Here is a 25,009-nt window from a genome sequence, read left to right as displayed (position 1 = left end):
GCCTTTATCTCAGTCCTCAAGTACTTGGACTAATATAGAACTTCAAAATCAAAAAGGAGAAGTTCACTAAGAAAATTACAGCCACCCACGTGTTTTGCAATGCCCTGCACTCCACTGTGAGGTAAATCACACCTTTTGAAGTCAGCTCACTCGCTCCCGCTGAGGTTGCCGTACGGCCATCAACACGCTATTGAGAGAGTGAGTTCCGAGCATTATGATCCCTATCATTAGGACAACATTGAAGTTATTATTACCATCATAAAAAGAGTAATGTCCATCAGAAGTCAATCTGAATCACGGCATGTGGCCAGAAGTGGACCGGCAGGAGGAGGGTGGCTGTGTTAGTTAGGGGGTGGTGTTAAAGTCAGAGTTACCTTGACTTTTTGGACTTCATCAGCAAGTAAAAATACCTCATTTCACATTTCACGGTGAGTACAACATGATGTAAACGGAACATTTCTCTAGAGATTGCAGAAATGGCTTTCATTATTTTATTTTTATTTTTTTTTCTGTTCTTGTTGCAGGTCTCTTTTTTAGCTGTACATTAATGATAATTGCTTGAAATGTTCACATTGCAGCTTCAGAAAATAGAACAAATCAACTGCCATCCATACAGCAAGCTATTAGTCTAGAATCTAGATAGATATATAGCATATATAGAAATTCAATAGAGATACAGTAAACATACATTAAAATGAACCTTTAAGATAAAATCTGAATTTAAACTAATCTTGCACAAAGAAATTAAACATGTGCAGAAAATTTAAATGTGCACAAAGAAAAGTGTTCGAATGTGTTCATTTTCTTGTGAAAAAAACAAGCTTAAGTAAAAGGTGCAACATGAACCAAATGGAAAGAGTGGATGAATGCCAAGCTACTTTATGGATTAACATTATTTCTGAGTTGGGAATTGAAGAGGAAAAACGGTTTCAATTACACAGTAGTATACTTGTCTATTTAATAATAATGAGCTTGCAAATAGAAAAGAATTAGCTCAATTTACACACTAATACCCCTAAATGAGCTAAATATAACAAAATTAAGATGTGAAAACATTGTTAATCAGTGTAAAAACTGAAGGTCAGATTTCATACTTGGCACTGGATTAGTCATCCATTTAAAATCTTTTTTAAAATGGAGCTTACATATCCAAAGTATTCCCTTTGCAATGTAATAACGCACTTAGGATTATACTTAACTATTAATTGCTTTGATTCACCAACCACTAAATGTAGCCATTCCTCTGTACCATCGTATCAACATCCTCAAAAATCAGCCATATGAGGCTACAGTGTAATATTTAGTTATTAGAACTTACATTTCAACTAGTCATAACTAAATATATGTGGTTATACTTTTATAAGACAAATGAGGACAACTTGCTAAATATTAAGATGTCTGTTCTCTCACGATGACTCTTGGTGGTTAACAATTACAGCTCTATTGACCCTGATGTTAGCACAAATAGGTAATGAAAAGTGCTCTAAGGTACATCCACCTCTTCCTGATGAAGGTCAGGTAAGCTGAAGAAATCCCTTAAAGCCTTTGTTAATTTCTAGGATAGCTTTTGATTAGGAGAGAAAAAAAAAATCTAGATATCCCAGGTGATTTATACAATTACCACAGCATTGACACGGAATTTAGAGTGTAGTGTCTCTCTAAAAATAATAAATGAGCCCCATTATGTGTATTTATATATAATGGGCACTTAGCATTGACAAGAAACTATGAAAAGCTTGTACCTGGGATAGGTATAGTAGTAGTAGTAGTATATTTAGGTTTAGTAATAGTACATATCTGTACAGTTCAAGACTTCCAGCTGTGTCCTCGACACAAATGTAATTGCATATACTGTGCACAAGCAGCTGAGCACACCTTTGCATTCACTGCTGGATATACTCAGCAGCATATTACTGATAATTTGATGTCAGCATTTTTTGACTTTTATGTGGATTTCGCAGAGCTGGTTTAACGATATGTTGTAAAAGCTTTCAATTCAGTGCCATTTTAGTATTCATTGATAGAAATACCTGAAACACTGTCAATGGCCTAAATTATGATTTAATTTAGTATTGGTTTAGTTGAGTTGGGTTTATGTGTTGTAGGTTTGGTGCTTTTAGTTTGTCTCTTAACGAAAGAAACTGATTAGAACTTCAGTAACTGTCTGAGATGAACACATTCAGCAGAAAATGGCGTTGCGTTAGCAGCATTTTTATTTATTTATTTTTTGCCTTAGCTCCTCATTTGTTGACAAATGAAATAACTGAATGCCAACGTGACATGTGAGAGGTGAAAATGAGAGAAAGAAAGAGCAATGAAGTGAGGGAGAAACTGTGATATAGACAGAGATCTTAGGGTTGCAAAGAGAGAGAAGCTATTGAGACTTGAATTAAGAAGAGTGCGCTGGAAAAGTATAGCCTACGCTGTACTCCCACGTCAAGGAGAGGACAATTATAGTGTGCATCCGTGTCAGCTTTCAAACTCCACTTCCTTTCATTTTTCTTAATTACCGGGCAAATATTCTCTCCTCTTCTGCTTCATTAGCTACTTTGTTGAGCGTTGAGTGATGTCAAAGAGTGATGGAGGGACAGAGCAGTGAAGCGAGAGGGGGAAAATGATATCACCAAGAGCCCTTGTCTTTAGTCTGAGATTAGGTCCCTTAAGAAGGTCTTTTGAGTGTCGCCAGCCTCTGTAACTCAACCAACAGCTCTGTCAACCAAATGACTATAGATTATGGTTTCGATGGGTGACCCACTCCTGTCTGGCAAGTTGAAGGGATGCTTGAGCATTATGAATTTTAGTGGGTTATCTCTCCCCAGCAGGCACCTCTTCCAGTGTGGGAAAAATGTCCTTATATTGGTACTTAGCCATTGTTTCGGATGAGGAATGTAAACAGTGCAAACAAAGCTGAACATAAGATAAATGCAGACACCCCGTACTGAACACACACACACACACACAGCCACACACACGGACAATGAACACGTCTTGTGTTATTAATATTCAAAATGCTGATTCTATCCCATTAGGAAACAAAAGACATGGACAGCAATCAACCAGACTCGTCTCTAAACAAATGCATCAGGAAGGAAAATAACTGTTTTAGTTCATCAGTGGCACTTGTCTAAAAATACAAAGCTTCATCTTTTTAGAATACCCACAGGGATTCTGACTATTTTCTCCAATTTAGAAAAATCGTGTTAAGTCAGCCGCCCCTGGAATCTGTTCACTTATGTCTGCCTCTTTTTGCTCCTAACTGTCTTTAAGACTTTCTTTGTCTTTTGCCTCTGCTCTCTCTTTTCCGCCCTCTATCTCTTTCTCTCTCTCCAGTGCCTTCCCAAACGGTGCAGCGAAATTGTTATTCCCAAGTCATTATCTTATTTGTGCGTCTCCACTCAGCTGTAAATCCTCTAGGTATTCCTCTCTATTCTCTATTAACTCTACTGCAGTCAAGCTTCAGCTGCCAATCACAAAACATTGCTGAGGGAGAAAAAAAAAAAAAAAGGAATGGAGACAAAGACAAGGAGGGAGGAGAGAGAGAGAGACGGAGACGCAGGGACACAGAAATGTGGTCGAAATACTGGAGAAACAGTGAGACAAAGACAAGAAGTCACTGCAGTTGCAGGACGAAATTAGAAGGAGAACAAGAGATACAAAGAAGGAAAAGAGTCTAACAGGGGCTATAGGTCCAAGTGAGAGTCCAAATGAGGGGTCAGGGACTCAAGTTTACTGGCTCCTATACGAACAAATGAAAACAGAGAGAACCCTATTCCTTTTTGGCTTCCATGTCTCTGTGGTAGTGATAAGAGGCATCGTGTTGGAAATGCAAAAAAAATAAATAAATCTATTATACTAATTGTAGCATTTTTTAAACACTGGAGTGTCTGAGAGAAGAATGCAGACTTAAACCTTTCTTGTTGGTTTCATGCACCAGAGACATAGCATGCCTGTTTTGGAAATCAACGTTTCATTTCATTAATGCAGACCTATTTCATATGACTGTGTGAAAATGTGAATTCCTTGCAGTATGACAGTACTGAAGTAGTTCAAGTTCAAGAACGTTCTCAATAAATGTTATATAGTCACTTAAGATATCATATACTGTTAAGACTTTTGTAAAAATGTGCATGACACACAATAACTGGAAGAACATTTTGACACTCAGGTCTTAAAATGTGTTTTCTGTTGTTAAACTGTTATGGGCTGCCTTGTGTTGATAAATGTCATCTGACCACACAAGTACTGAAGCACATCGACCTGTACACTCTAATGTAATCCATTACTGGTGTCTGCATTATATTTAGGTGTTCTGATATTTCTTTTTATGAACAAACACATTCTCATAGTTGAATCAAGATCTCTTTCATGAAGCTTCCAAAAGATATCTTAATATAAAACAATAAATATGTAAAAAATAACCCACACCTACACCCACTTCTTGTATCTCAGATTAAGATGTTGAAGTAAGGACATGTCTCTTTGTTTTCATACATATTTATTTATTGGTCCCATTTCTAGTTATCTTTAGAGATTTTGGAGACCATTGTGCGTCATGAATGTGAAATGGAAATTAAAACATATAGAAAAAAAAAATGTTCATATGGCTCAGTGACAGCAAAACGACAAAAATAATTGAGCTATTTCTACATATGAAAACGTTTGAACTAGCTTAACCTGCGACAACATTTCTGCAGGCTTCTCAGAAGTGTTGCAGAAGCCAAACTCAGAGAGTCTCTGCCCTCTCTGCCAACAGGATTACTAAATTTAGGCAACCGATTAGCACCGTTGAGAGTAGAGGATTTTGAGAACTAATAACCTACATACAAGCAAAGTGTATGGTCCTCTTTTGGAAAAGCATCATCTTCCACTTAATTCATTCTGCATGTTATTTTATTTATGCAGTGGTTATACAGTGATTTCCACTACATTTAAATTCCATACAGAAAACGAAAAGTGCCACGTGTAATATAGCATGATAAACAATATATACAAACAATCTTTTTACGTGGTTTGGCGTGCCAGAATATAAACGACGGACAGGGATGATGGTAATTACTATAAATCTCGAATCTTGCCTTAATTGTCCAGTGTGTAACAATTAGAGGGCTCTATCCATAGTCATCGGAAAATAAGAACCGTTATGTCTTTGTTGCCTTAAAATGACCCTTTCATATCTCCAGACACCATGGGTTCTCTTCCACAGTGTCTGACACCATGTTGAGCTACCACATTTCTGCAGTAGCCCAAAACAGAAAACATTAAACTCTGGCTCTTGGGCTTCTTCTTCAGGCTAGGAAAGAGAGGGTGAAAAAAGATGGTTGCAATATGTAACTACAACACTAGATGCCATATAATCTTGCACACTTGTCCTTTAACAATATATTGTGTGATGCTGACTTAAAACGTCGCATAATGTTACCCTCCCCAGCTTCTAGTACACCCTCAACAAGCAATGATCACCTTCAGCCACATTGCAAGCTATTTTTTGACCATCATTTCCTGCATACCGGCCACCTACAATGCATTCAAGTGGTTTTTCCATGGTGGCTGCATCCCACACCCTACAGTTGTGTAAACTGCAGGTGTGCTCAGGCACTGAGATGTAATCTAGAAGGGTGATATCTGAGCTATGGGTAACTCTGCAGCCTGCAGGCAATCCGATATTTGGTTTCTAATCATATGTTAGTGGTCTTCCTTATTTAATTTTGATGTATTTTTACATTGATTTGCTGTGCTCAGTGATGGCTTCTTTCTCTACTGGCATCGCCTGGTTAGTAGTGTCTACAAAAGCATGATAGGGTCATACAGCATGGCTGCTGAGGTTGCTTGAAAGAGAGAAAATACTACAGGGAGGCTCCAGAACTCAGCAGGTGGGATGTGAATATGGATGGAGGAATGAAGAAGGATACTGCTGATCAAAATGGAGAAGTAACTTGTGTTCTCTGTGCCTCCCTCCTACAGCATACCAGACCGGCCTGTGACAACGGAAGAGCAGCTCCAGGATTCAGTAGGCATCGGCTATAGGAGCAATCAAAGCACTCCAGGACACATGACTATACAAAGCAAGTTCATAGACAGTGGTATCAAATGTTTTTTTACTTGTTTCTTGTTTATCTATGGCTCCACTGTGAAAAAGAAAGGAGAAATTGCTCTTTTGACTTTCATTGGAAAATACAGGAGCCTGTCTCTGGGCATAAGTAAAAGGGAATACATTGTTTACTGTGTTACAGAACTATGAGGTGGAAACACAATTAAAGAGTAGTAAAGAGTAAAGAGGAAATTAAAGAGTAGGATAAATGATGCATTTCATTTGCTCAATTAATGCCATTCACCAAACTCTAATTACATTAATGCCGTTATGTTAAATCCCAGAAGACATTACATTGAGCAAATCAGTGACTGCCATTGTCAAAATGTCCTGTGCTTGAATACATATAATACCAAATTTATCTTTGGTGCCAAAGAAGAAAGAATGTACGCTGATGCTGAAAAACTCCCAGCTCCATCTGAAAACCCGAATCATAAACCTTGGTGCAGTGATGGATTTAGAACAGCTACATCAAGACAAGAACAGATGTAAGAATTTGAGAATTCATGTCCAAACAAGAAAAAAAAAAAAGAAAAACTAATCCATGCCTTTATCTTTGGAAGCAGTTTAGACTACTGTAATGGGCTTTTCACAGGACTCTATAAAAATGCTTTAGACAGCTGATTCAGAACACTGCTGCCTTAACAAAGACAGCTGAGCACATCACTCCAGTTCTTAAATCGCTGTATTGGCTTCCAAGCCTGTTTTTATGTTCTGAGGACCAAAAATACATACACAATGTACAATGCATATCCTCCATTATCAGTCTGCTTCGCCTCTCAGGTCAAACTTGTTTCCATATTTAATTGAAATCATTATTACTTTTAAACCTAGGCTGAAATCTTGTTGATTCATCATCGTTTTTAATTAAGCTCTGTGCTGCTTGGGGATATATGCTGAACTGTTTTTTTTTTTCTTTTTCTGTCAGATTGTTTCTGTTATTCTGCTATTACATTCTGTTGTTTTAGCATGGATGCCTTACTTGAGCATGTTCAGTTATCATGGAAGTGGTTATAAAAGGTACATATAAAAGTTACCCTGCCTTGAATGTGTTTTTTTTTATATATTTGCAAAACCTTATCACCTCTCAAACGTCATTTTGTTGGTAGATCTATGTATGCTTCCTCTGAACATGCCATTACGGAGATTGCCTTTTGCTTAAACTGCAGTTTGCAACAAGACTTTTTCTAATGTTTTAAGTTTTATTGGTACTGTATGAGGCCCACATTGCATCTCATGGCAGATCAGTACTGTAAACCAGTAATGCTTTTAAATCATAGGTTTGCTGGATTTATCACTATTTTACTCAAAACAATAAACAATAAAAAATAAAAAAATACGGGTAATTTGTTGGGTAAATGCAGTCAGTGTTTGCTTGGGGTTGAATAAAATGGAAACTGCACAAATAATAATTGTATTAAATACTTACGGTAGCCTACCTTGGCTGAAACAGTGAATAGAGAGAATCCCCCATTGTTTGTGATTTCTAATGGTTTAAAGGGACACCAAATTGTATAGGTGCAATCAATTAGTTTCCGGCTAATCATAAATAATACATTTGAACTAATATTAAAGTTCTTCGGGGCACCCCCTTTAAAGGAGGGGGGAAAAAGCAAAGTAAATAACTACAACCAAAATTACCATATCAACAGGTAACAGCTGCAGACATTGTGTGCTGCAGGCGGCAACTGGTTTACCGACTCTTGGCGGGTTGGTGTGTTAACCAGCAGAGATCTTAAGGACAGGCAGGCTGCAGCTGTGTTCTTTTTCTCGTCCTGCCTTTGGTGGTCTGTGTTACTCAGGCTGTACTGAGGTTCAGAGACCTTCGGGTCCAGGCAAAGAGCAGAGGACCCCGAACTGGTTGAGATTTTTAGATCAGGTCAGACTGTAGGATTACAATGACAAGAAGGGACCTAAAAAAAAGTAATCTGTGGAGTCCTCTATGGTCCCAACACCCATAAGCCTCAAATATGGTTGCAGCGTAGCCTGCACTTTTGCCCCCTACACTGACCATACTAACATGATTTTGTGTATCCTCAAAACACACACATACACACAACCTCACATACATATATTCAGCGTCACATCTCTCCCTTCCTGCAGTCTGATGTGACACAGTGAGTCCAGTCCAAACTGCTCTCCCGGAGTAAGGATCGGGTACTTGTTGTTTGTACTCCTCTTCTATCTCAGATTGGTAAACACAACTTGTGCCTGTGCTCTGCATGGGAATCAGCCGGGGCGCCTGCTCAGCCCTGTCTGCTTGGATTAATCCTTAACAGGTCAAGGTCAGACACATTACAACAATGCCAGCCCGGTAATAAGCATGTCTGAAGATTCGGCAAGCTCTAATTTAATTCCTAGAGTGTTATGTGAGGCGGTTGAGGGACAGCAAAAGAGAGAGAGAGGGTGAGAGGAAGAGAGTGTGAGAAGGGGAGGGAAAGACAAGAGGTGAACAACTCAGTAGCCGAATTAATGGCAGCCTGCCGCAGGACCTCGTCACTGCATTGCTAACAGTTTTCCTCTCTAACCCCCTTTGCACATCTGAATGTGGCAATCAGCTTCATTGGAGAATTAACAAGACCATTAGAGTGGAGGACACAAGTAATCAGTGTCCTCTAAGTTTGCCATGTCGCCTTGCCAAAATAAAGCATTAGGGCTTGTCTGATCCTACTTCAGAGAGAGAAAAAAAAAAAAAAAAACATTTCACAGACAGCAAAGACACAAACAGTGGGAGCAAAGCTTCCTGAAAAATTATCTTTAAACAGAGCATGATGTTGATTTAACACAAGGAGACAAGACCATGCATTTGCTGCTAGTCTTATGGGACATCTGCTCTGCCTTGTTTCTTGTTGTTCCTATGAATGGTAATGGCCTTATATATCCTGGTAGGCCAGGGTTGTTAGCTGAGATTGCTGCTGGAAATTGAAAATCTCTTGTCAGGTTTCAAGAGTTTTTTGGTAGAGAGAAAGCGAGTGAATGTATAACTGAACCGAGAAGTGAAGATTAGTTTTGCATCAAGGACAAATTAGTCATATTCAAATGAGAAAGTATCTATTTACAGAACAACACATACACCCCTTGCACCACATTTTACAGCGTTGTAACCTTTAATGAAACCGTACAATTAAACTTTCATATCCATGCAAACTTGTTATATACAAAGAAAGAAGCTGACTCTGAATATGCCTTGCTGGAAGAACTAATAGAGACACCTGCAGTCTTGAGGAAATGATTGAGTGGTTCCAAACATCGCTGAGCTGGAAACAGTAAGGCCCTGAAGGTGTTCAGTCAAAATGTTAGTAGTGTGTGGGCTGACTTTCCTATCCAAGGCTGAGAGTAACTGGCTGCATCTGACCTCACACCGAGCACGAATACACGGGCCTTGCTCTATCTAGTGATGAGTGGCAGACAGGCAAGTAAAGGAAGTGCAGATATAGCATCTCACATATACTGTAGATACCTCCATGTCACATTGACAATATAAAGCATGCATAAACACTATGATCAATTAATGGTGATTATAAGGAAACCAGTGAGAGAGGTAAAATCCATTAACCCATGCTTTTTGTTTAAGGGAAGTTTTCACCTTTATAGACACAGGTCAGTGTTGTTCAGTCTGAAATTCTAAATTATTTGCCAGTACTTCAGCCTGGCAAATAATTTATCATGCTTCATGTGTGTTTAATTGTATTAAAGTGTAGCTGATTTAAAAGAAAAAAACAAAACAAAACAATAACACAAAGAAAGGGGAAAAAAAAGCCAACAAACAATCAATAGATCCATACCAGTAATGATGTGTCTGAAAACAAGTATGCACTGCTCCCGCAGGGGCCAGCAGACCGTTTCATTTTAAGGCCACACATGCACCACAGTACCACACATTTATCACGGAGCAATGGGAGGTTATGGACCCGGGGAGAAAAGAGCATTGGAGATTACACACACACACACATATGAGCACACATAGAGGCACAGCTGATACTTGCTACACAAGCATATACATGATATAAACACACACACACACACACACAACAACATATATATATATATATACATGCTGGCCTGCTCACACACGCATACACTGATTTACAGTACACATCTCTCTTCATGCTCATACACAGACACAAACACAGCTGGCTGAGTTAACATAGGAAAAAAAAAACAAATAGTTGCAGCTGCTAGCCATATAATGACACCCTGTTGGGTTACTATGACAGTAATAGCCCTCAGAGCAGCAGTGGGATATTATGGCTAGTCACACAACACTATCAGCAGAGGAATTCTCTACAACCAAACCAGACTCTGACATTGAACATTTGGAAGGCTGTTTGCATTATTGAATATGCTTAGTTAAACTAAGGCAGATAAAGCTACATTTACATTGGATACTCAGAGCTGAAGGGGTTGTTTTGTTTTTCATCATATAGAATCAGCGTTCATATTTAGGAAGCATTCTTCTGTCACTCCTAATTGCACTGGAAATTAAACCAGCACTAAAAATACTCCCACCAGCATGACTTGGGTTATTTCTGAAGCCTCCCACAATCCCACATTATCGCTAGTGAGAGGGCAATGAGAAATATAATGGAAATATACTCTAAATGTATTGTGTTTACACTGAATGGAGATATATGAGCTCAGAATATATGATAGACAGGCTTGGTTTTAATGTATAAAAAATCACAACAAACGTCCAGTGTGTAGGATTTAGTGGTGTCGAGCAGTGAGGTTGCAAATTGCAAGCAACTGAATTTCAAGTTGCAGTATCAGTTTTTTTGGGTGCTTGTATTTGGATTTCTCACTCATTTTGGTACACATTTTTAGAAAACACTGCATATTATTAATTGTCTTCTTTTTTTTCTGTTTATCTGTCCAAGAGAACTCTATTGAAAAAATCTGGCAAAAAAGGAAGATAACATGCATGACTATGTTACTAAGAAACAGGGTCAGATGATGCGGGTCCTATTCCATGAAGTCTGCCATGTTGCACCATCATGTACTGGAGCTACTATCTAGCTGACTCAAGATAGGGCATTTCACACTTTTTTTACACCTTTCATTCTCACCATAGTTTTTCCTTTATGCTCGGAACGAAAGAGCGAGTAAAGAGGTTTTTTGTACCTCCCCAAAACACTGCAAGGTACCACTAAATCATACACACTTTCTGTAAAACAGATTGTTTTATATGTAACTGGATTGTTATTGAAGGAAAATCTTTTTTTTTTTACGTTTATGATGACATCTTGAAGTTAATGTTGACAAACTCAAAACATAGCTTAAGTTACACAACACAACAGGCTTCAACAACGTACACCTACGAGATACTATTCCCCTTTCTCCAGATGGGAAAAGATAGCAAAGCTATATTTTTAACTTCTAAAATGGATGCTTTTTTAAAATATATTATTATTCATGCGGCGATACTGATGCCTTAACATAAATCCATTTTGAGAATGCATTCAGCGCTTACAACGTGTGAAAAGTGCCGGCAGTTTGAGTAATGGCTTGGCACATCTTTCTTGTGACACAGAACAGGCGTTATAAAAGCTACTTGATAGGTATGGTAATTGCTGCCAGCCCAAAGACTTGAAGACGCAAGCCTTGATTCTTCAGGAGGTGTAGAGATAAATAAGCCTCTTTTAATGAGAATCTAACTCACGCTGAGCTTATACACTCATGCTCAAGCGACACAACTCATCCCCTGTAGGGATTACACCTTGTGTAGTTTTTCAGTTAAACACCGCCATTCATCTCCAGAACTGTGTGAGTGACAGAAGTTCAGCATAACCCCACCCAGTTGCTTATATACATATTACTGTGACTGATGACTTAAGCCTCATCTGATTAACTTGTATGACCCCATGTATCATCACAGTGTATATTTAGATGCATAAAGGTCTACAACATATTCTCAATATGTGTACACATTTACCACATTTACTACATTTACTGTAGCTACATTTTACTATCACTCACCTAGCAACGACAGTATTAATATGCTCCTATATTTTAGCTGTAGCACTTTTCTATGTCTTCTATGTATTTCTAATTTCAATTTTGTTCCACTTAGGGGATTGTTTCTTACACATATTTTTTATACATATCTATAAGAACACTGTGGGAGGGAGCCTTAGACCTAAGAATGTCACTGCCAATGCCTGCTTTATTGTAGTTATGCATATAACACATAATATGAACTTCACTGAATAGGATGATCTACACATCTACTGTTTTGTGTTGCTGTATTTATGTGACAGTTCATAAATGAGTGTAATCAATAATTTATTATGAATTCATCATGTATCTTAAAAGTCTTTTCTTCTTCTTTCCGTTATTCTGATTTATCCAATTCGTCACTAGCAATTATTTGTTTTTATCTTGAATATATTCATCTCCTTTGATTTATTCCTCAGCTCCCGTAGGAGAGCATGACCATTAAAATCTGATTTAACAGTTACAATCATTGACTAAAACTCTTGCAGAGAACCTATTAAATGACCATCAGTTTCAGAGGGGTTCACAGAGACAATAGAACAAAAAGTCAGCAGAGATGGAGAGTTGTGCTTGCACATAATAAGATTCACTGAGCAGAGCCATAAGACAGTTGGCTTCTTGACGATGACTGACAACTACAAATCAAAGAGAAACACTAGACTGCACATACCATAGAAATATGGGTGCTATAATACATAAACACACACTCACATGCAACATATTGAGTCAATATGTTCCCCTTCCAGATTCGCTATTGCTTCCTCGCTGCTGCCATTCACACAAGTCAAAAAAATCAAAGACGCACAAGGCAAGCTTGCCTGCCAGATGGCAAAGGAGCACGCAGAGTTGAGGAAAATGAGGAGATGGAGGGCATTTCCTCCTAATTTGTAAACAAAGGGAAAGCGGAACAAGACAGAAAGTGTCACTTACTGAAAGCCAAAGAAAGGGAGATGCACTGAGCGACAGAGAAGAAAAACGACACAAGTGCAAGAGAGAGCAAGGAAGATCCAGAGGGATTGGTTGAGTGACCGTTGTGCCTCATCCTTTACCCCAATGGCACAGGACTCAATCAAATGCTCCTCATTCTTGACCATGCATTCGCTTAGCAAGCAGGGACCTTGTTTCACTCCCTCAATTAAATGCCCACCCGCACATAATTAACGACTGTTTTGTCCACAGATCAATAAAAGGCCTGTTCATTAAAAGTCCCTTTGCTTCCTCAAAGATCCCCTTACTTAGCTCACTCTTGCATCTGAGGAGGTGACAGTGCCTGGCAGAATTTCCATTCTGGTTTCATGTCTGTGGGTTTTCTCTTTTTTTTTTTTCAGCTGCTGCAAAATAGACGAAGAAGTCAAAGAAAGATTGGAAGTGTGCAGAATGTGAGAGCAGCTTTTAGAACAGAGAGAAATGACTTATGGTAAGTTATTAGTCTGAATGTATGAGTCACAGCACCCCGCTTTGCTTGGCTGTTTATCGTATGTAATTACACAACGGTAACACAGAGGGAACAACATGTACTGTAAAACATAAAGAATGGCTGCTTGATTTATATTGTGGTAGCCTTTGTTGAGGGATCAACAGTCAAAGGACTTGAAATCCTTTTAGATTTATGGTTGGAAAAAGAAATACAGCAGTGGTGCAGCACTTTTGAAGAGCAACTTCTTCACATCTATATGCACTAAGTGTACATAATCTAAGCCACAATCAATGTCTCCTTCAACTTCAGAGGCCTGCAACCACCCTCAGTGTTTACAGATGCAAAAACAAAAGACCTGTCTGTTATTTCTTAAAAGATAAAAGATCAATAAACGCAACAGGAGCTGGATTTAACATGGAGCAAGCCTGACTGCCAGCCACCTGCCATAGCTAACACACTGAATGATTAGATCAGCGGTTGCTTCAATCTTGTGGAATGCGTGCAGACACCCACAAACACACAGTTTGCCCTGTGTAATGATCAGGGTGCACTATAATGTTGCCTTTTACCTTTTCCATCTGCCGTGGAATCACAGCATCTCTGGAGATGGATAACAGAGTTTGAACAAACAGCAGTCTCATAGTGGGGTGTGCTTTCATTGTCTTTATGGGATTATCAATCTGAAGCTGTATCTTTAAATTACAGTACAAATACAGTTTGTTTTTTTTAACTATTAACTATTGCAGCTATAACATCCCGGTGGTAGCCATCTTAATTTTTGAATCTGCTGGCCTTTACAAAGAACACTGACACAACTATTCCTCAGTACATGCTTTTAGTCTGCTTAGACCAACTTGCTGCTTTCCTATATGACCTTTACATTTTCTTATTTTTATTTATTTATTTGTTCATTTATCTTTAACCACTCTATGCTACTGTTAAGCAAATACTCATAGGGCTTAAATAAATAAATAACCTGTTTTCAACAGATTTTTTAAGCCTTTACACAGTATAAATCTATAATTTTCACATAATGCATTACGTTCCATCTAGTGAACAATAATAGCAATGTAGACCAACGTATTGCATTGTATAAAGCATGTTAGCATGTCAACAGCACCCTGCAGTTATGTTGTACAAGTATAAAGTACATAGACATAATTTACTGTACCTCTGCCAAGTGTCCACAATAGTTGATATGTGTTATTTCGATAATACAATCATTTTAATAATATGCACTTCTTTTTTTTTTCCCCTCCACACAAGTGTAGTAGACGATAAAAAAATCCAGTGATATTAAGAAATCTTTCAAATCTCAGATGGGATCTACACCAAAAACAAATCGTTCCTTGGCCTACAGCAAGACTTCCCACCAAATGTGATTGAAATCTGTTGTGTAGTTTTTGAGATATCATACAAGCTAACAACAAGCAGACAAACAGAGCTGATAACATTACCTCCTTGGCAGAGATAAGGGAAAAAAAAAACGTTAAATTAAACTGGCAATCATTTTTCATAAAACCTTCCGTTCCCTAAATATTTCCTTCATCTGTTTGTGAGGACCCAATTTTTCAGAGCCAATTTAGTATCATTCCACCCTTGGTCAGCCTTGCTGTAGATGGATTCCCTTGTGTAACATCTGGCGGTCTCTTGGCAGTGTGCATCCCTCTATTCACTCCCTTGCTCATAAGCTGGTGTAAAATTGCCCCTTTGAATCTTCTCCACAGCGGATTCCTCATTCAGTGAGGCAGCCGTTCCCTGCACATAGTCAAAATCTTTCTTTATTTTGTGTAATATGCTAAACACAGCCACATAAGTTCTCTCTGTCTGTTTCTTTAGACTGATGAATGTGGCAGAACAGCTCTGAATTCCCCAGTTCCCAATGCTATGATGTGTGCCAGTCTCCTGGATTATGAGACATATGGAGGTATGTGAGTACACAAACATGAGCAAATGAACTTTAACACTCTCTCACACACACACAGTTACAGATATAGCATGTATGTATAAACAGACTGATGGGAGAGACCAATATAAATTGACACATTCTCACACGAGCGAACTGTAATTACCTCCACATTTTTTTTTTTTTTCAAAGCTTGCACAAAACAGATTTCACTAAACTAAACTGAGAATTTGAGATTTGGAAAAGCCTCTAAAACCCTCCAACTTAGACTTGCAGACTTAACTGTCATATTTTCATTTGAAGAGGTTAATCCAAATCTTTAGTTGTTAAACCTCTGGGGCTGGTGTAACATACTCTTAAGAGCATTTCCCATCACCCATCATTTCAGTGCCCCACAGCAAAACTGTTCCAAAGGCCACATTAGAATATGAAGTTATTGTTGTAGTGGTAACAGTACCATTGATTAAAAACAAATCTAATAAAATGTAAAACAACAAATAGTTTTATAGTAGTCCAAGAGCTGAATCCTTCTACACAACCACATCTATTAGACCAGTATGTTTAGAACAAAACAACAATGTTTTGGCCTTGTTTGTTGATGCATTATTGATAATGCTGCAGTTGTTAAAAATGGACAAAACAAATAAAGATGGAGTATAAGAGAGGGACTGACAGCATCACTGACCACATGGTATGATCTACTGCTGAGTGTCATCTGGCCTGTGAACCGGACCACAAATGTGATGTTGTTGGTGTGGTAGTCATCAAAGCATGTGTTTGTTTGTGTGTGTGTGTGTGTGTGTGTGTGTGTGTGTGTGTATGTGAAGCGGTATGAGTTGTTGAATGTGCCATTTTCTGTGCGTGTGTGTGCAGTAAGTCTGGTTTTGATCAGTGCTGAAGGATTTACAGCTAGTAATACCTCATCCTGGCTTGGTACCAGTGACATACTTTTCACTAGTCTACCTCTTTGAACTACAGATCCTCTGTGGAGTGAAAAAAAAAAAGAAGAAGAAGAAAAATCACATATAACATCCTCTTTTGGTATTTCTCTGGATACAGCTTTGTAGTGTACTGTAGCTGTTGTTTTTATGATGACAAATGTTGTTGCTGAACCTTGTATAGACACATGAAATGTATTCTCCTCCTGCAATGTATCACATCACTGCTAGAAATTGAGGTTCAAAGAATTGCTGTGCTATATATACATGCATAACAACACTGATAACAATACTGGTGCCTATAAAGCTCACCAATTAACACATTTAATCTTTATTTTCCAAAAAAAAAAACATGTATCAACAACAAGCTGTTGTACTGGTTTTCACTGTGACAACAATACTCCATCCGACCGAGAAAAAAGACCAGTGTGTAGCTTTATTTTTACACATTTTTGTATATAGGCTTAAGATGTGTTTGAACTTATTGTACTGTATTATACTTGACTTATTTGTAACCCTGTCTATGACATGGATTAGAATTTCAATTGTCGTATGTCCTTGACCAGCTATAAACTAGAGGTCAACCCGTGGAACTTGTAATATATTATGATTAACTATACCTATATTCACCTATACACACTTCAACAATAAGCATTGTTGGATCTTACATAACAACCAATGATGCACAATAGATAGTTTATATAGGCAGTGAGTATAGGTAGTCATAAAGCATCATAAGCCCCATCAGTCAACCTCTTGTTTATAACTAATCAAGAACATCTGCAAGATATCTGAAAATAATTATAATTCACTATAAGTCACATCTGTAATATTTTACTGTTGAATTACTTCATCAAAGCTGTGTGTGTTTTTTTTTTTATAAACATGTGTGTATCATCATCATAAAGCATCATGAATTGCACTATAATTCACTGTTACTGCCATATGTACTATAGCATACAATAAGACCTGACAGCAGTTGATTGTTTGGGTGTGAATAGGTGAGTAGAAGTAGTCATAATATATCATACGCCCCCATCAGTCAACCTCTAGAGTATCAAGAATATTCATAAGACACTTAATGTTATATTTCACATCTATGATGTTCTATGATTGTTAATAAAGTATATATTTGTAGTAGTTGTGGTTCAGATACAGTTGATATAAGCCAGCCATAGACAACTGGTTGTAACAGGACAATTTAATCACCTCAAGTGTTCCAGTAGTATTGTACCCATAGTGCTCAATTGTCCTTGAGCCTGACACTGAACCCTAACTGTACCTGCTCACTCATCACTCTACATGGCAGCATTAGACTAAAATGTTAATGTATATGTCAAGTGTGAGCATCAAATGCTCCTGGTCATGGTAAATGAGAACTGTGGTGTTAAATGTTCACAGCGATAACCTATTCTTACATTAAAAGGCCTGAATCCAACATAAAACAGAGATTACATACACGTGTGCTAAAGTAGAACAGCTTACTCAGTAAGATGTGCACATATGATGAAGAGCTCAGGTCTCTGGGGAAAGAACATTTTCATCAATGTAGTCACCTATTTTGGATACACTAATGGGTACACACAAAGAAAGTACTTTCTTTAGGACATTTAGCATTCATCACCATCCTAATCAAATGTGGATGACATTACCTTAATGACTTAAGACTTCAGCACAGTGAGCATGATTCACCATAAGGCAGAAGACTAATTCCTGCAGGACAGCTACAGGCTATTTTGGATTCCTACAAGGCATCTACGGGCTATGGAACACTGCACACACACTGCACACACACACACACACACACAATACGACAGAAGCAGCAAAACATCACCCCCGGATGTATCAGATTATACCATGCAGTACATTCAATTATATCTGATGGCAGATGCTGTAAACAAAATCAAACACGCATAATCTCCAAGATTGGATCCTTCAGTTAGATATTAACCCTGATATCCCAAGACCTGACACAGGACTAGACATATTAAGATGAGGAACGGTCTGTGAGAGCTTTAAGCTGACTGACTCGGCAGTTTTTGCATGTGGGTTTATCCAGAGCGTTGGGAATACACATACTGTAGTGAAACACATATGAGGACAGAATATTGAGTGAATCACACATGGTTTGGAAACATTGTCTCTCTCCCTGTCTCGCTCTCTATTTAATCGACTCAGCTTTAGCTAACTGACTTATTTTATGATGGTAATCAAGTGTTGATTACACCAAATGTAAAGCAGCTGTTGTGTTGTGCATACAAATATGTTGTGGATGAATAATAGATTGATTAGTAATAATGGATCACATTAATGTATTTATTCAGCTAGAGATGTGCTTGTGCTTGCTACTCAGATTTCATATGGTGTTAATTCTACCTCTTATGTGCTTTACAGAGGAATTATTTTCATTAGGCCTACATTTTTCAGTCCAGATCTGTAATTTTATGGTCTGTCAACCGATTATTGTACGTAATACTACAATGAAAGTACTGCGGCTGTTACAACATTAATTGAACAGCTTGACAAAAAAATTACACAGCTTGTATTTTTCTTTTTCTATAAAAGATGTGTAGGATTATCTTTGAGGCCAACGCATGCGAGAAAGTAGATAATAGCTGGGCAACTCAAATAGTCTGCTGGTCAGTTTGCTAATGGTTGTCTTAACACTTTTTAAAATGATTAAAATGGAGAAGCCAAGTAGACCTTATTACCTCATAGCCCACGGCATATGCAAATAACAGACTCACCATCCCTCAGCCAGGTGACCTTGCTGCCACTCCGTGCGAATGATAGCTCTCAGGTCCTTCAGGTTGTCTTTACTGTGCCATCCACCATTAGTCTTTCCGGTGCACTGTGGCTCCGACTTCTGAAAAATAAAAACAGACCCTGGAGTGAACTTCATTGTTTTTCACAATTTAAATGAATAAATTTCCCAGGTAGATTTCTAATGGGAGGGTTAGGGGGCAGGTGGGGAGGTGGAAAAAAAAGGAGGAGAGAAGGAGGGGGAGGCAATTTGCTAATGGACCATCGGGAAAAAATGGTGTGGACCTATCTCAGTAAAGGATGAAAGGGGAGGCAAAAAAATAACCTCAGTCTGTCTGGAGAGAGCGAGAGTGAGCTATGGGGCAGGAGCTAAAGTGGTTTTAAAAAACACCATCATTAACTGTCATCTTCATCTCAGGTCCAAGCCTAGAAAGCAAGGGTTGGAAGAGGAAAGGAAAGAAGGAAGGAAGAAGAAGGGGGGTAGCATATTTGCCCAGGAGATAATTCAATAGCCTACAATCACCATTTAATTACCTGCTTTGCATCTCGAAACTACCTCCTCCCCCCTTACCTTGAGTATAACATGCAGGGGTCCCCGGAGATTGTGGTGCAGCTATTTAACTATGTTAATTACAGTCTCACTTGAGTCTAATCACACAAACTTTGTCCTGACGATGGCATTACAAAAAAGCGATCTCCTGAAACTCCGTTGCCCTATAAGTGTGTGTCCAGATTACAAGCCACACACTGTCAGCAAGATGAAGCTGCAGGATTTAGGCGTCTTAATTCAGTGGAACATTATTTGAAAATCTCACTCGACTGGTTGGAATTGAGGTCTATTAAACTCGGTAGATGTTTGGCTGACTAAAATGCAAGCACACACATCATTTTAAGAACTCTAAAGGCATGAACATATATTCACTGGCCAGTGCAGTCTACGTTGCAGATGTGACCCTATTAAGCACATATACCAATGGGGACATTTGAGCAAATTCTGCAGAATACATGATGATTATACTTGATAATACAAATACATTCATTTTGTCAATGTTATCACTGGGAGTTAACACAATATAATGCATAAAAGTAGAAACTATTCTGCCCCAAAACAGCCTTGCAACAAATGCTAACTTCGTGACTAATGTTCAATTTCTTTTGAGGTTGTTATCAGAGATATGCTGATTCTACAGTACTCTAAGTCGTTGCATGCTTGTTTAATTAGGTTATATTCTGTTGTAAGGAACACCTTCTATTAAGGATTAATAAAATACACACACACACACAAGCTGTAAAGCTCAACTCTGCGAAAACTGCAGTACCACAGAACACTGACCCAGTACTGCTGCTGTTTACACCATCATTAAAGACTACTGTAGGGCGATATCACACGCCTGGTTAACCACGTCTCCCTAATAGCCTGTCATGTTATCTGAGAATACAGGTGATTTCTATCAAGTGGATAAGCGGCCCTGGTCGATAAGAAACAACTAACAGTCTAGCAGGCACCACCAGACCACATTTAATTTGATCAAATGAATGGAAACATTCATAAAAACACAAGTAAATTGCAAAACAAATGTTTTCCTAATGGAACTGTTTGTCCATTTAATACTACAACACTGTGTAGTGTAGAGTGGTACGATCTTGGCACTGTTAACATCTGTTGGGAAGTCAATATACAAATTAAGACAACATGTGAAAAATCAATTAGATAGACTCAGTGACTTGGATCTGCCAAGAGTTTTTTTTTTCTTTGTTTTCTTCTTCTTCTTTTGCTCTCCTGGGCTCACAGTCATGATGAAAACACTGGACACAGAATAAACTGGTAAACCAGACTATATGGTGATTTAACATTAAAAAAACGATAAAGTCAAGTACTTTTGCAGAAAGTGCAAAAGTAGTGGAAAACAAAATCAAATCAAATCAAATCAGATTTTATTTGTATAGCACAAAGAAATTTGCCTTGGAGGGCTTTACAATCTGTACAGGGAGTGACACCCTCTGTCCTTAGACCCTCGGTTCGAGTGATGAAAAACTTGCCCACAAAAGGAAGCTATTGGAGGTTTTTGCTGAATGGTTGCATGGGGCCTTGAGACAGAGGCGTTGAGCTTATCTTGATCTAAACCAGCACAGTGTGTCAATGGGCCTGCCATGGTTTTATTGTTTTCTCTATATATATTTTTTTGTCCTTCTCCTCAATCATTTTCTCTTATTACTTGTTGCTGTGATACTGAAGGGTCTTTCATCATTATAAAGTATTTTAAGGTATCATTATATGCCCCCATGATGGCAATTTGCTGTAGTTGTGTCTCAAACTTCAAAGGCATAACACAGTTAGAGCAGTTACTAAGTCAATATGATATCTTTGATAATTCCCTTTACACTGGAGGTAATATTTGACTTTTATTATTTGTTTTATAGTTATTCACTTGGTTGGTTTTTCTTGCACACATCCAGTAGATTTGGTCAAATGTGAGGGGATTTGATTTATTGACTTATCCTCATTCTTTAGATTATACTCACTATACTGTACTTTTAGATTAACCATAACCATTATATGCCTAACCCCAATCCTTACCCTAAACTTTAACTTAAGCAGAAATCTATCCTTAACCAAAATCGTCGGTCAAGTTACTGTAGGTGAGTACCTACTGTAGGTGAGTACCTGAACTAAACAAAGAGGTGTATGCTAAGAAAACATTTACTGAGGAGTTCAGAGGGACAGCACTAATGTTAATGTGCAAAACTCTAATAAAAGAAAGAAAGAAAAAAAGTACATCTCAAAGAGTTTTGTTGCAGGCTTTCTTCAAATACATTTGGAAAACAAGAAATTGCTCTATGTTCTGACGGGAATGTGTGTTACAAACAAAGATGGGCCAGCAGAGGAAAACATGTTGGCTAGGACAAATTATTCTTTTAAGGAATGTTATATCCTACTTTCCATGTTTTCCATAGGGGCACTTCTACTTCTGTTATCCAGTTTATAAATAGCATTCTGACATGTCGACTTCACGCGTACACAGTTTTACACAGACTGCGATTTCACTGGTAAAATCTCACAAATACGAGGGCCCAACACAACAAAACTGCTCTTTCACATATTATATTGTTACGTCATCGTCCTTATGGCTTTTACCCCCTCTGCCACCTCCAAAGCTCTCCCTTCCCCCAGCTCTCCGTCCCAGGTGCATGGGACATGTTCCTCTGTGAAGCGACCTGCATAAATCCCATGCAGCATATATTTTTTTTCTGCATACTGTGGCTCTGAGGCAGTTTTACACCAATTCCCAGGAGGCAGTAGTCTATTTATACAGGCTCCTAAAACAGGGTCGTCATACCCCCTCTTTCCCCATCACAGCAGCAGCTTTAGGTGACAATGACACACAGCCACATGATAGTCCAATCTAATCTTTTAATCGCTCTGGTAACTTCATGTCTCCGGGTGAGTTGGGGCAAGCTAGCGGTGGGGATGGAATGTATCGTCTGCAGAGATATGAAATGATCCTTGAACACATAACAAAAAACACACACAAACTCACATGTAGACTTATACACACTGTCCCGCTCCACCCCACCCCCCGAGTACTATGGCGAAGCCTCATGTATCTGTGGGTATTAACAGATCAGCACAGAGCAGCAGCCACCCTGCTTTAAAGTCTTTTCCTGAGGTAGTGCTTCAGAAGCCTGCTGCATAGGAGGATAAACGCGTAGCAATCCCCCAGGCCCAGCGCCTCCTCAGCTCCACTCAGCTCTCTCTTTGCTGCCCCTCCTTCTCCTCCATTCCTCGTTTATCCCCACTCTCCTTCCACCCCTCATTATTTCTATCCCCCTTCTTTCCCTCAGCATCTCATGCTTTCTGTCCTACTATCTGTCCCCACTTTCCCTGTGGCTCTCCATATAATTCTCTCTTCCAAGCCTCCTTATCCTGCTCCCCTCCCATTTTGTGTCCACCCCTTTCTCCATCTTTTGCCCTCATCTTGCTGTTTTTCTTCAGAATTCACTAATGAACGAGGCTGACGGCACACGTTTCCCACCTTGAGACTGAGGAAATGATGGTTACGCATTGTAACTCTCATCTTTATGTTATTATATCCCGGAAGGCCATGCTCCCCCGAATCCTCATCCACGAAGTTGATCATCAGGGAAACTGGCTCATGGGCAATGAGTTTACAATACATTTGTAAACATTTGTATATATTTGAGTTCCTTCACAGACACAACAGTTTTGCACCTTAATGTTTAGTATGACATAGTATTTACAAATGCAAACAACATATTTCCACATTAATTCAGTGATGCAATTGGGATCATTTTCAGAATTAATAACAGACTAAACATTCCTGGAGCCGTTGATACAACCTGGTAGTTGACAATACTTTCTGAAATAACAACACTTCTAGTCAGCTTATAGCAATTAAACTTTTAGAAAATATATCCAAGCATATTTTCCTCCTTATCCTCCTCATCCTTCAAGATGAGATCAAAGAAGCCAAGACAACAGGACTGGTATTTACAATTCACTATTCAATATTTATTGAGTATCACTATTTCCATGATCCTCATCACACTGTACACTGTACATCACTTTAAGCAGATTAAACTTCCTCTGCTGCTTTAAAAATGTGAGTCAACTGAAAAATGTGTTCAGTTCTGTTCAAGATCCGTTAGTACTGACAACAGGCGAGGCTGCTACAACTAATTGAGTGTATTGGGAGTAAGTATACTGGGATAGAAACTGAATTCATTTCAGTACTGTTGATCATGGTGCATCATAATCATCGATATTAACCATAATCATAACCTTAACCATGATCACTCATTTTGAAACAACTATGACCTCATTTATCAGCAACTTTTAGTGTATGTTTTCTACAAAAAACAGAGTTTTGACTCTTAAATAATGCAGTGAGTGAATTCTTTGCAGCACATTAATTCACCTCATCATTTCGAGTCAAAAGACTTTAAGTCAAAACAACTCCTGTTTAGTTAGAGCAGGTTCTGATGTCATCTGACAAGAAATACAATTTAAATGAGCTAATTCCATTAGTTGGCTTTGCTTTTGTACTGTCTGCTTGTACAATGAGATGATTTTGTGCGGGGAGTGCGCAGGGAAGCTTCTTCAAAAGGAGACATTACATCAAGGGTGATTTAAGTTAACTCAAATAATAAACAGGATGTTTCAGACTTCACAAAATTATTGGTGTGTGAAAATAATAAATAACACCATGTACTGTGAGACTGTCAGAAGAGGGTGTGACTTGAAAAACATCGCATCAGATTTTCTGTTTGTAGAAATGTCTTTTTGGAGACTTTCTGGATTCGGGAAATTGTCAGTTTCTACATCCTCTCTGTTATTTTATTGTCAGTCAGTCCCTGAGGGCTTCTAAAGATTCTGCAATCCAAAGACGCTGGGAGACTATTGCAGTCAATATATTGCATTGACACCCTGCCAAGACATGCAGACAGAATGAGTCCACTACATGGGTTTTAAAAAACGAAGAAGAAAAGAAGACTACACAAAGCAACTTCCTTTGAAACAAACCAAAATCTGTAATATATTCATCTGTTCATTGTAAGGGTAAAAGATGTTTATGTTATTCATGAGACAGCAAAACAACTGCGCACTGAAATGTGAGTGAGTGCGGATGACAGTGAGAGACGAGGAGAAAGCTAAAAATGGGTGAAGATACAACTTGCTGGTGGTAATCCCTATTAAAAACTAGACTGAGAAAGATGGTTAAATAAAGTGACACGTAGACATACAGGCAAACATATTTCCATTCAAGCAGACAGAATGACAAATTAGCATGCAGACAGACTGACTGACAGACCAGGGAGGGGTAAGTAGGCTGAATCCAAATTAAGCTGATCAGAGCTCACTCTGAGTTAATCTAGTTATGTGG

At 38.5% G+C, this 25,009-nt stretch overlaps 1 protein-coding gene across 1 annotated transcript in view; it reads right to left on the bottom strand.

The window, feature by feature from the left end:
* cdh22 (cadherin 22) overlaps nt 1-25,009 on the bottom strand; it is a 142,182-nt gene that overhangs the window by 85,672 nt on the left and 31,501 nt on the right. The window contains exon 2 of the mRNA XM_027279848.1: nt 19,091-19,209. The gene's annotated coding sequence lies outside the window, so the exon portion shown is untranslated. The remainder of the gene's footprint in view (nt 1-19,090; nt 19,210-25,009) is intronic.

Source organism: Larimichthys crocea, chromosome VI, assembly GCF_000972845.2.
Source record: "Larimichthys crocea isolate SSNF chromosome VI, L_crocea_2.0, whole genome shotgun sequence".
Lineage (NCBI taxonomy): Eukaryota > Metazoa > Chordata > Actinopteri > Sciaenidae > Larimichthys > Larimichthys crocea.
This window is presented reverse-complemented; position numbering and strand designations above follow the sequence as displayed.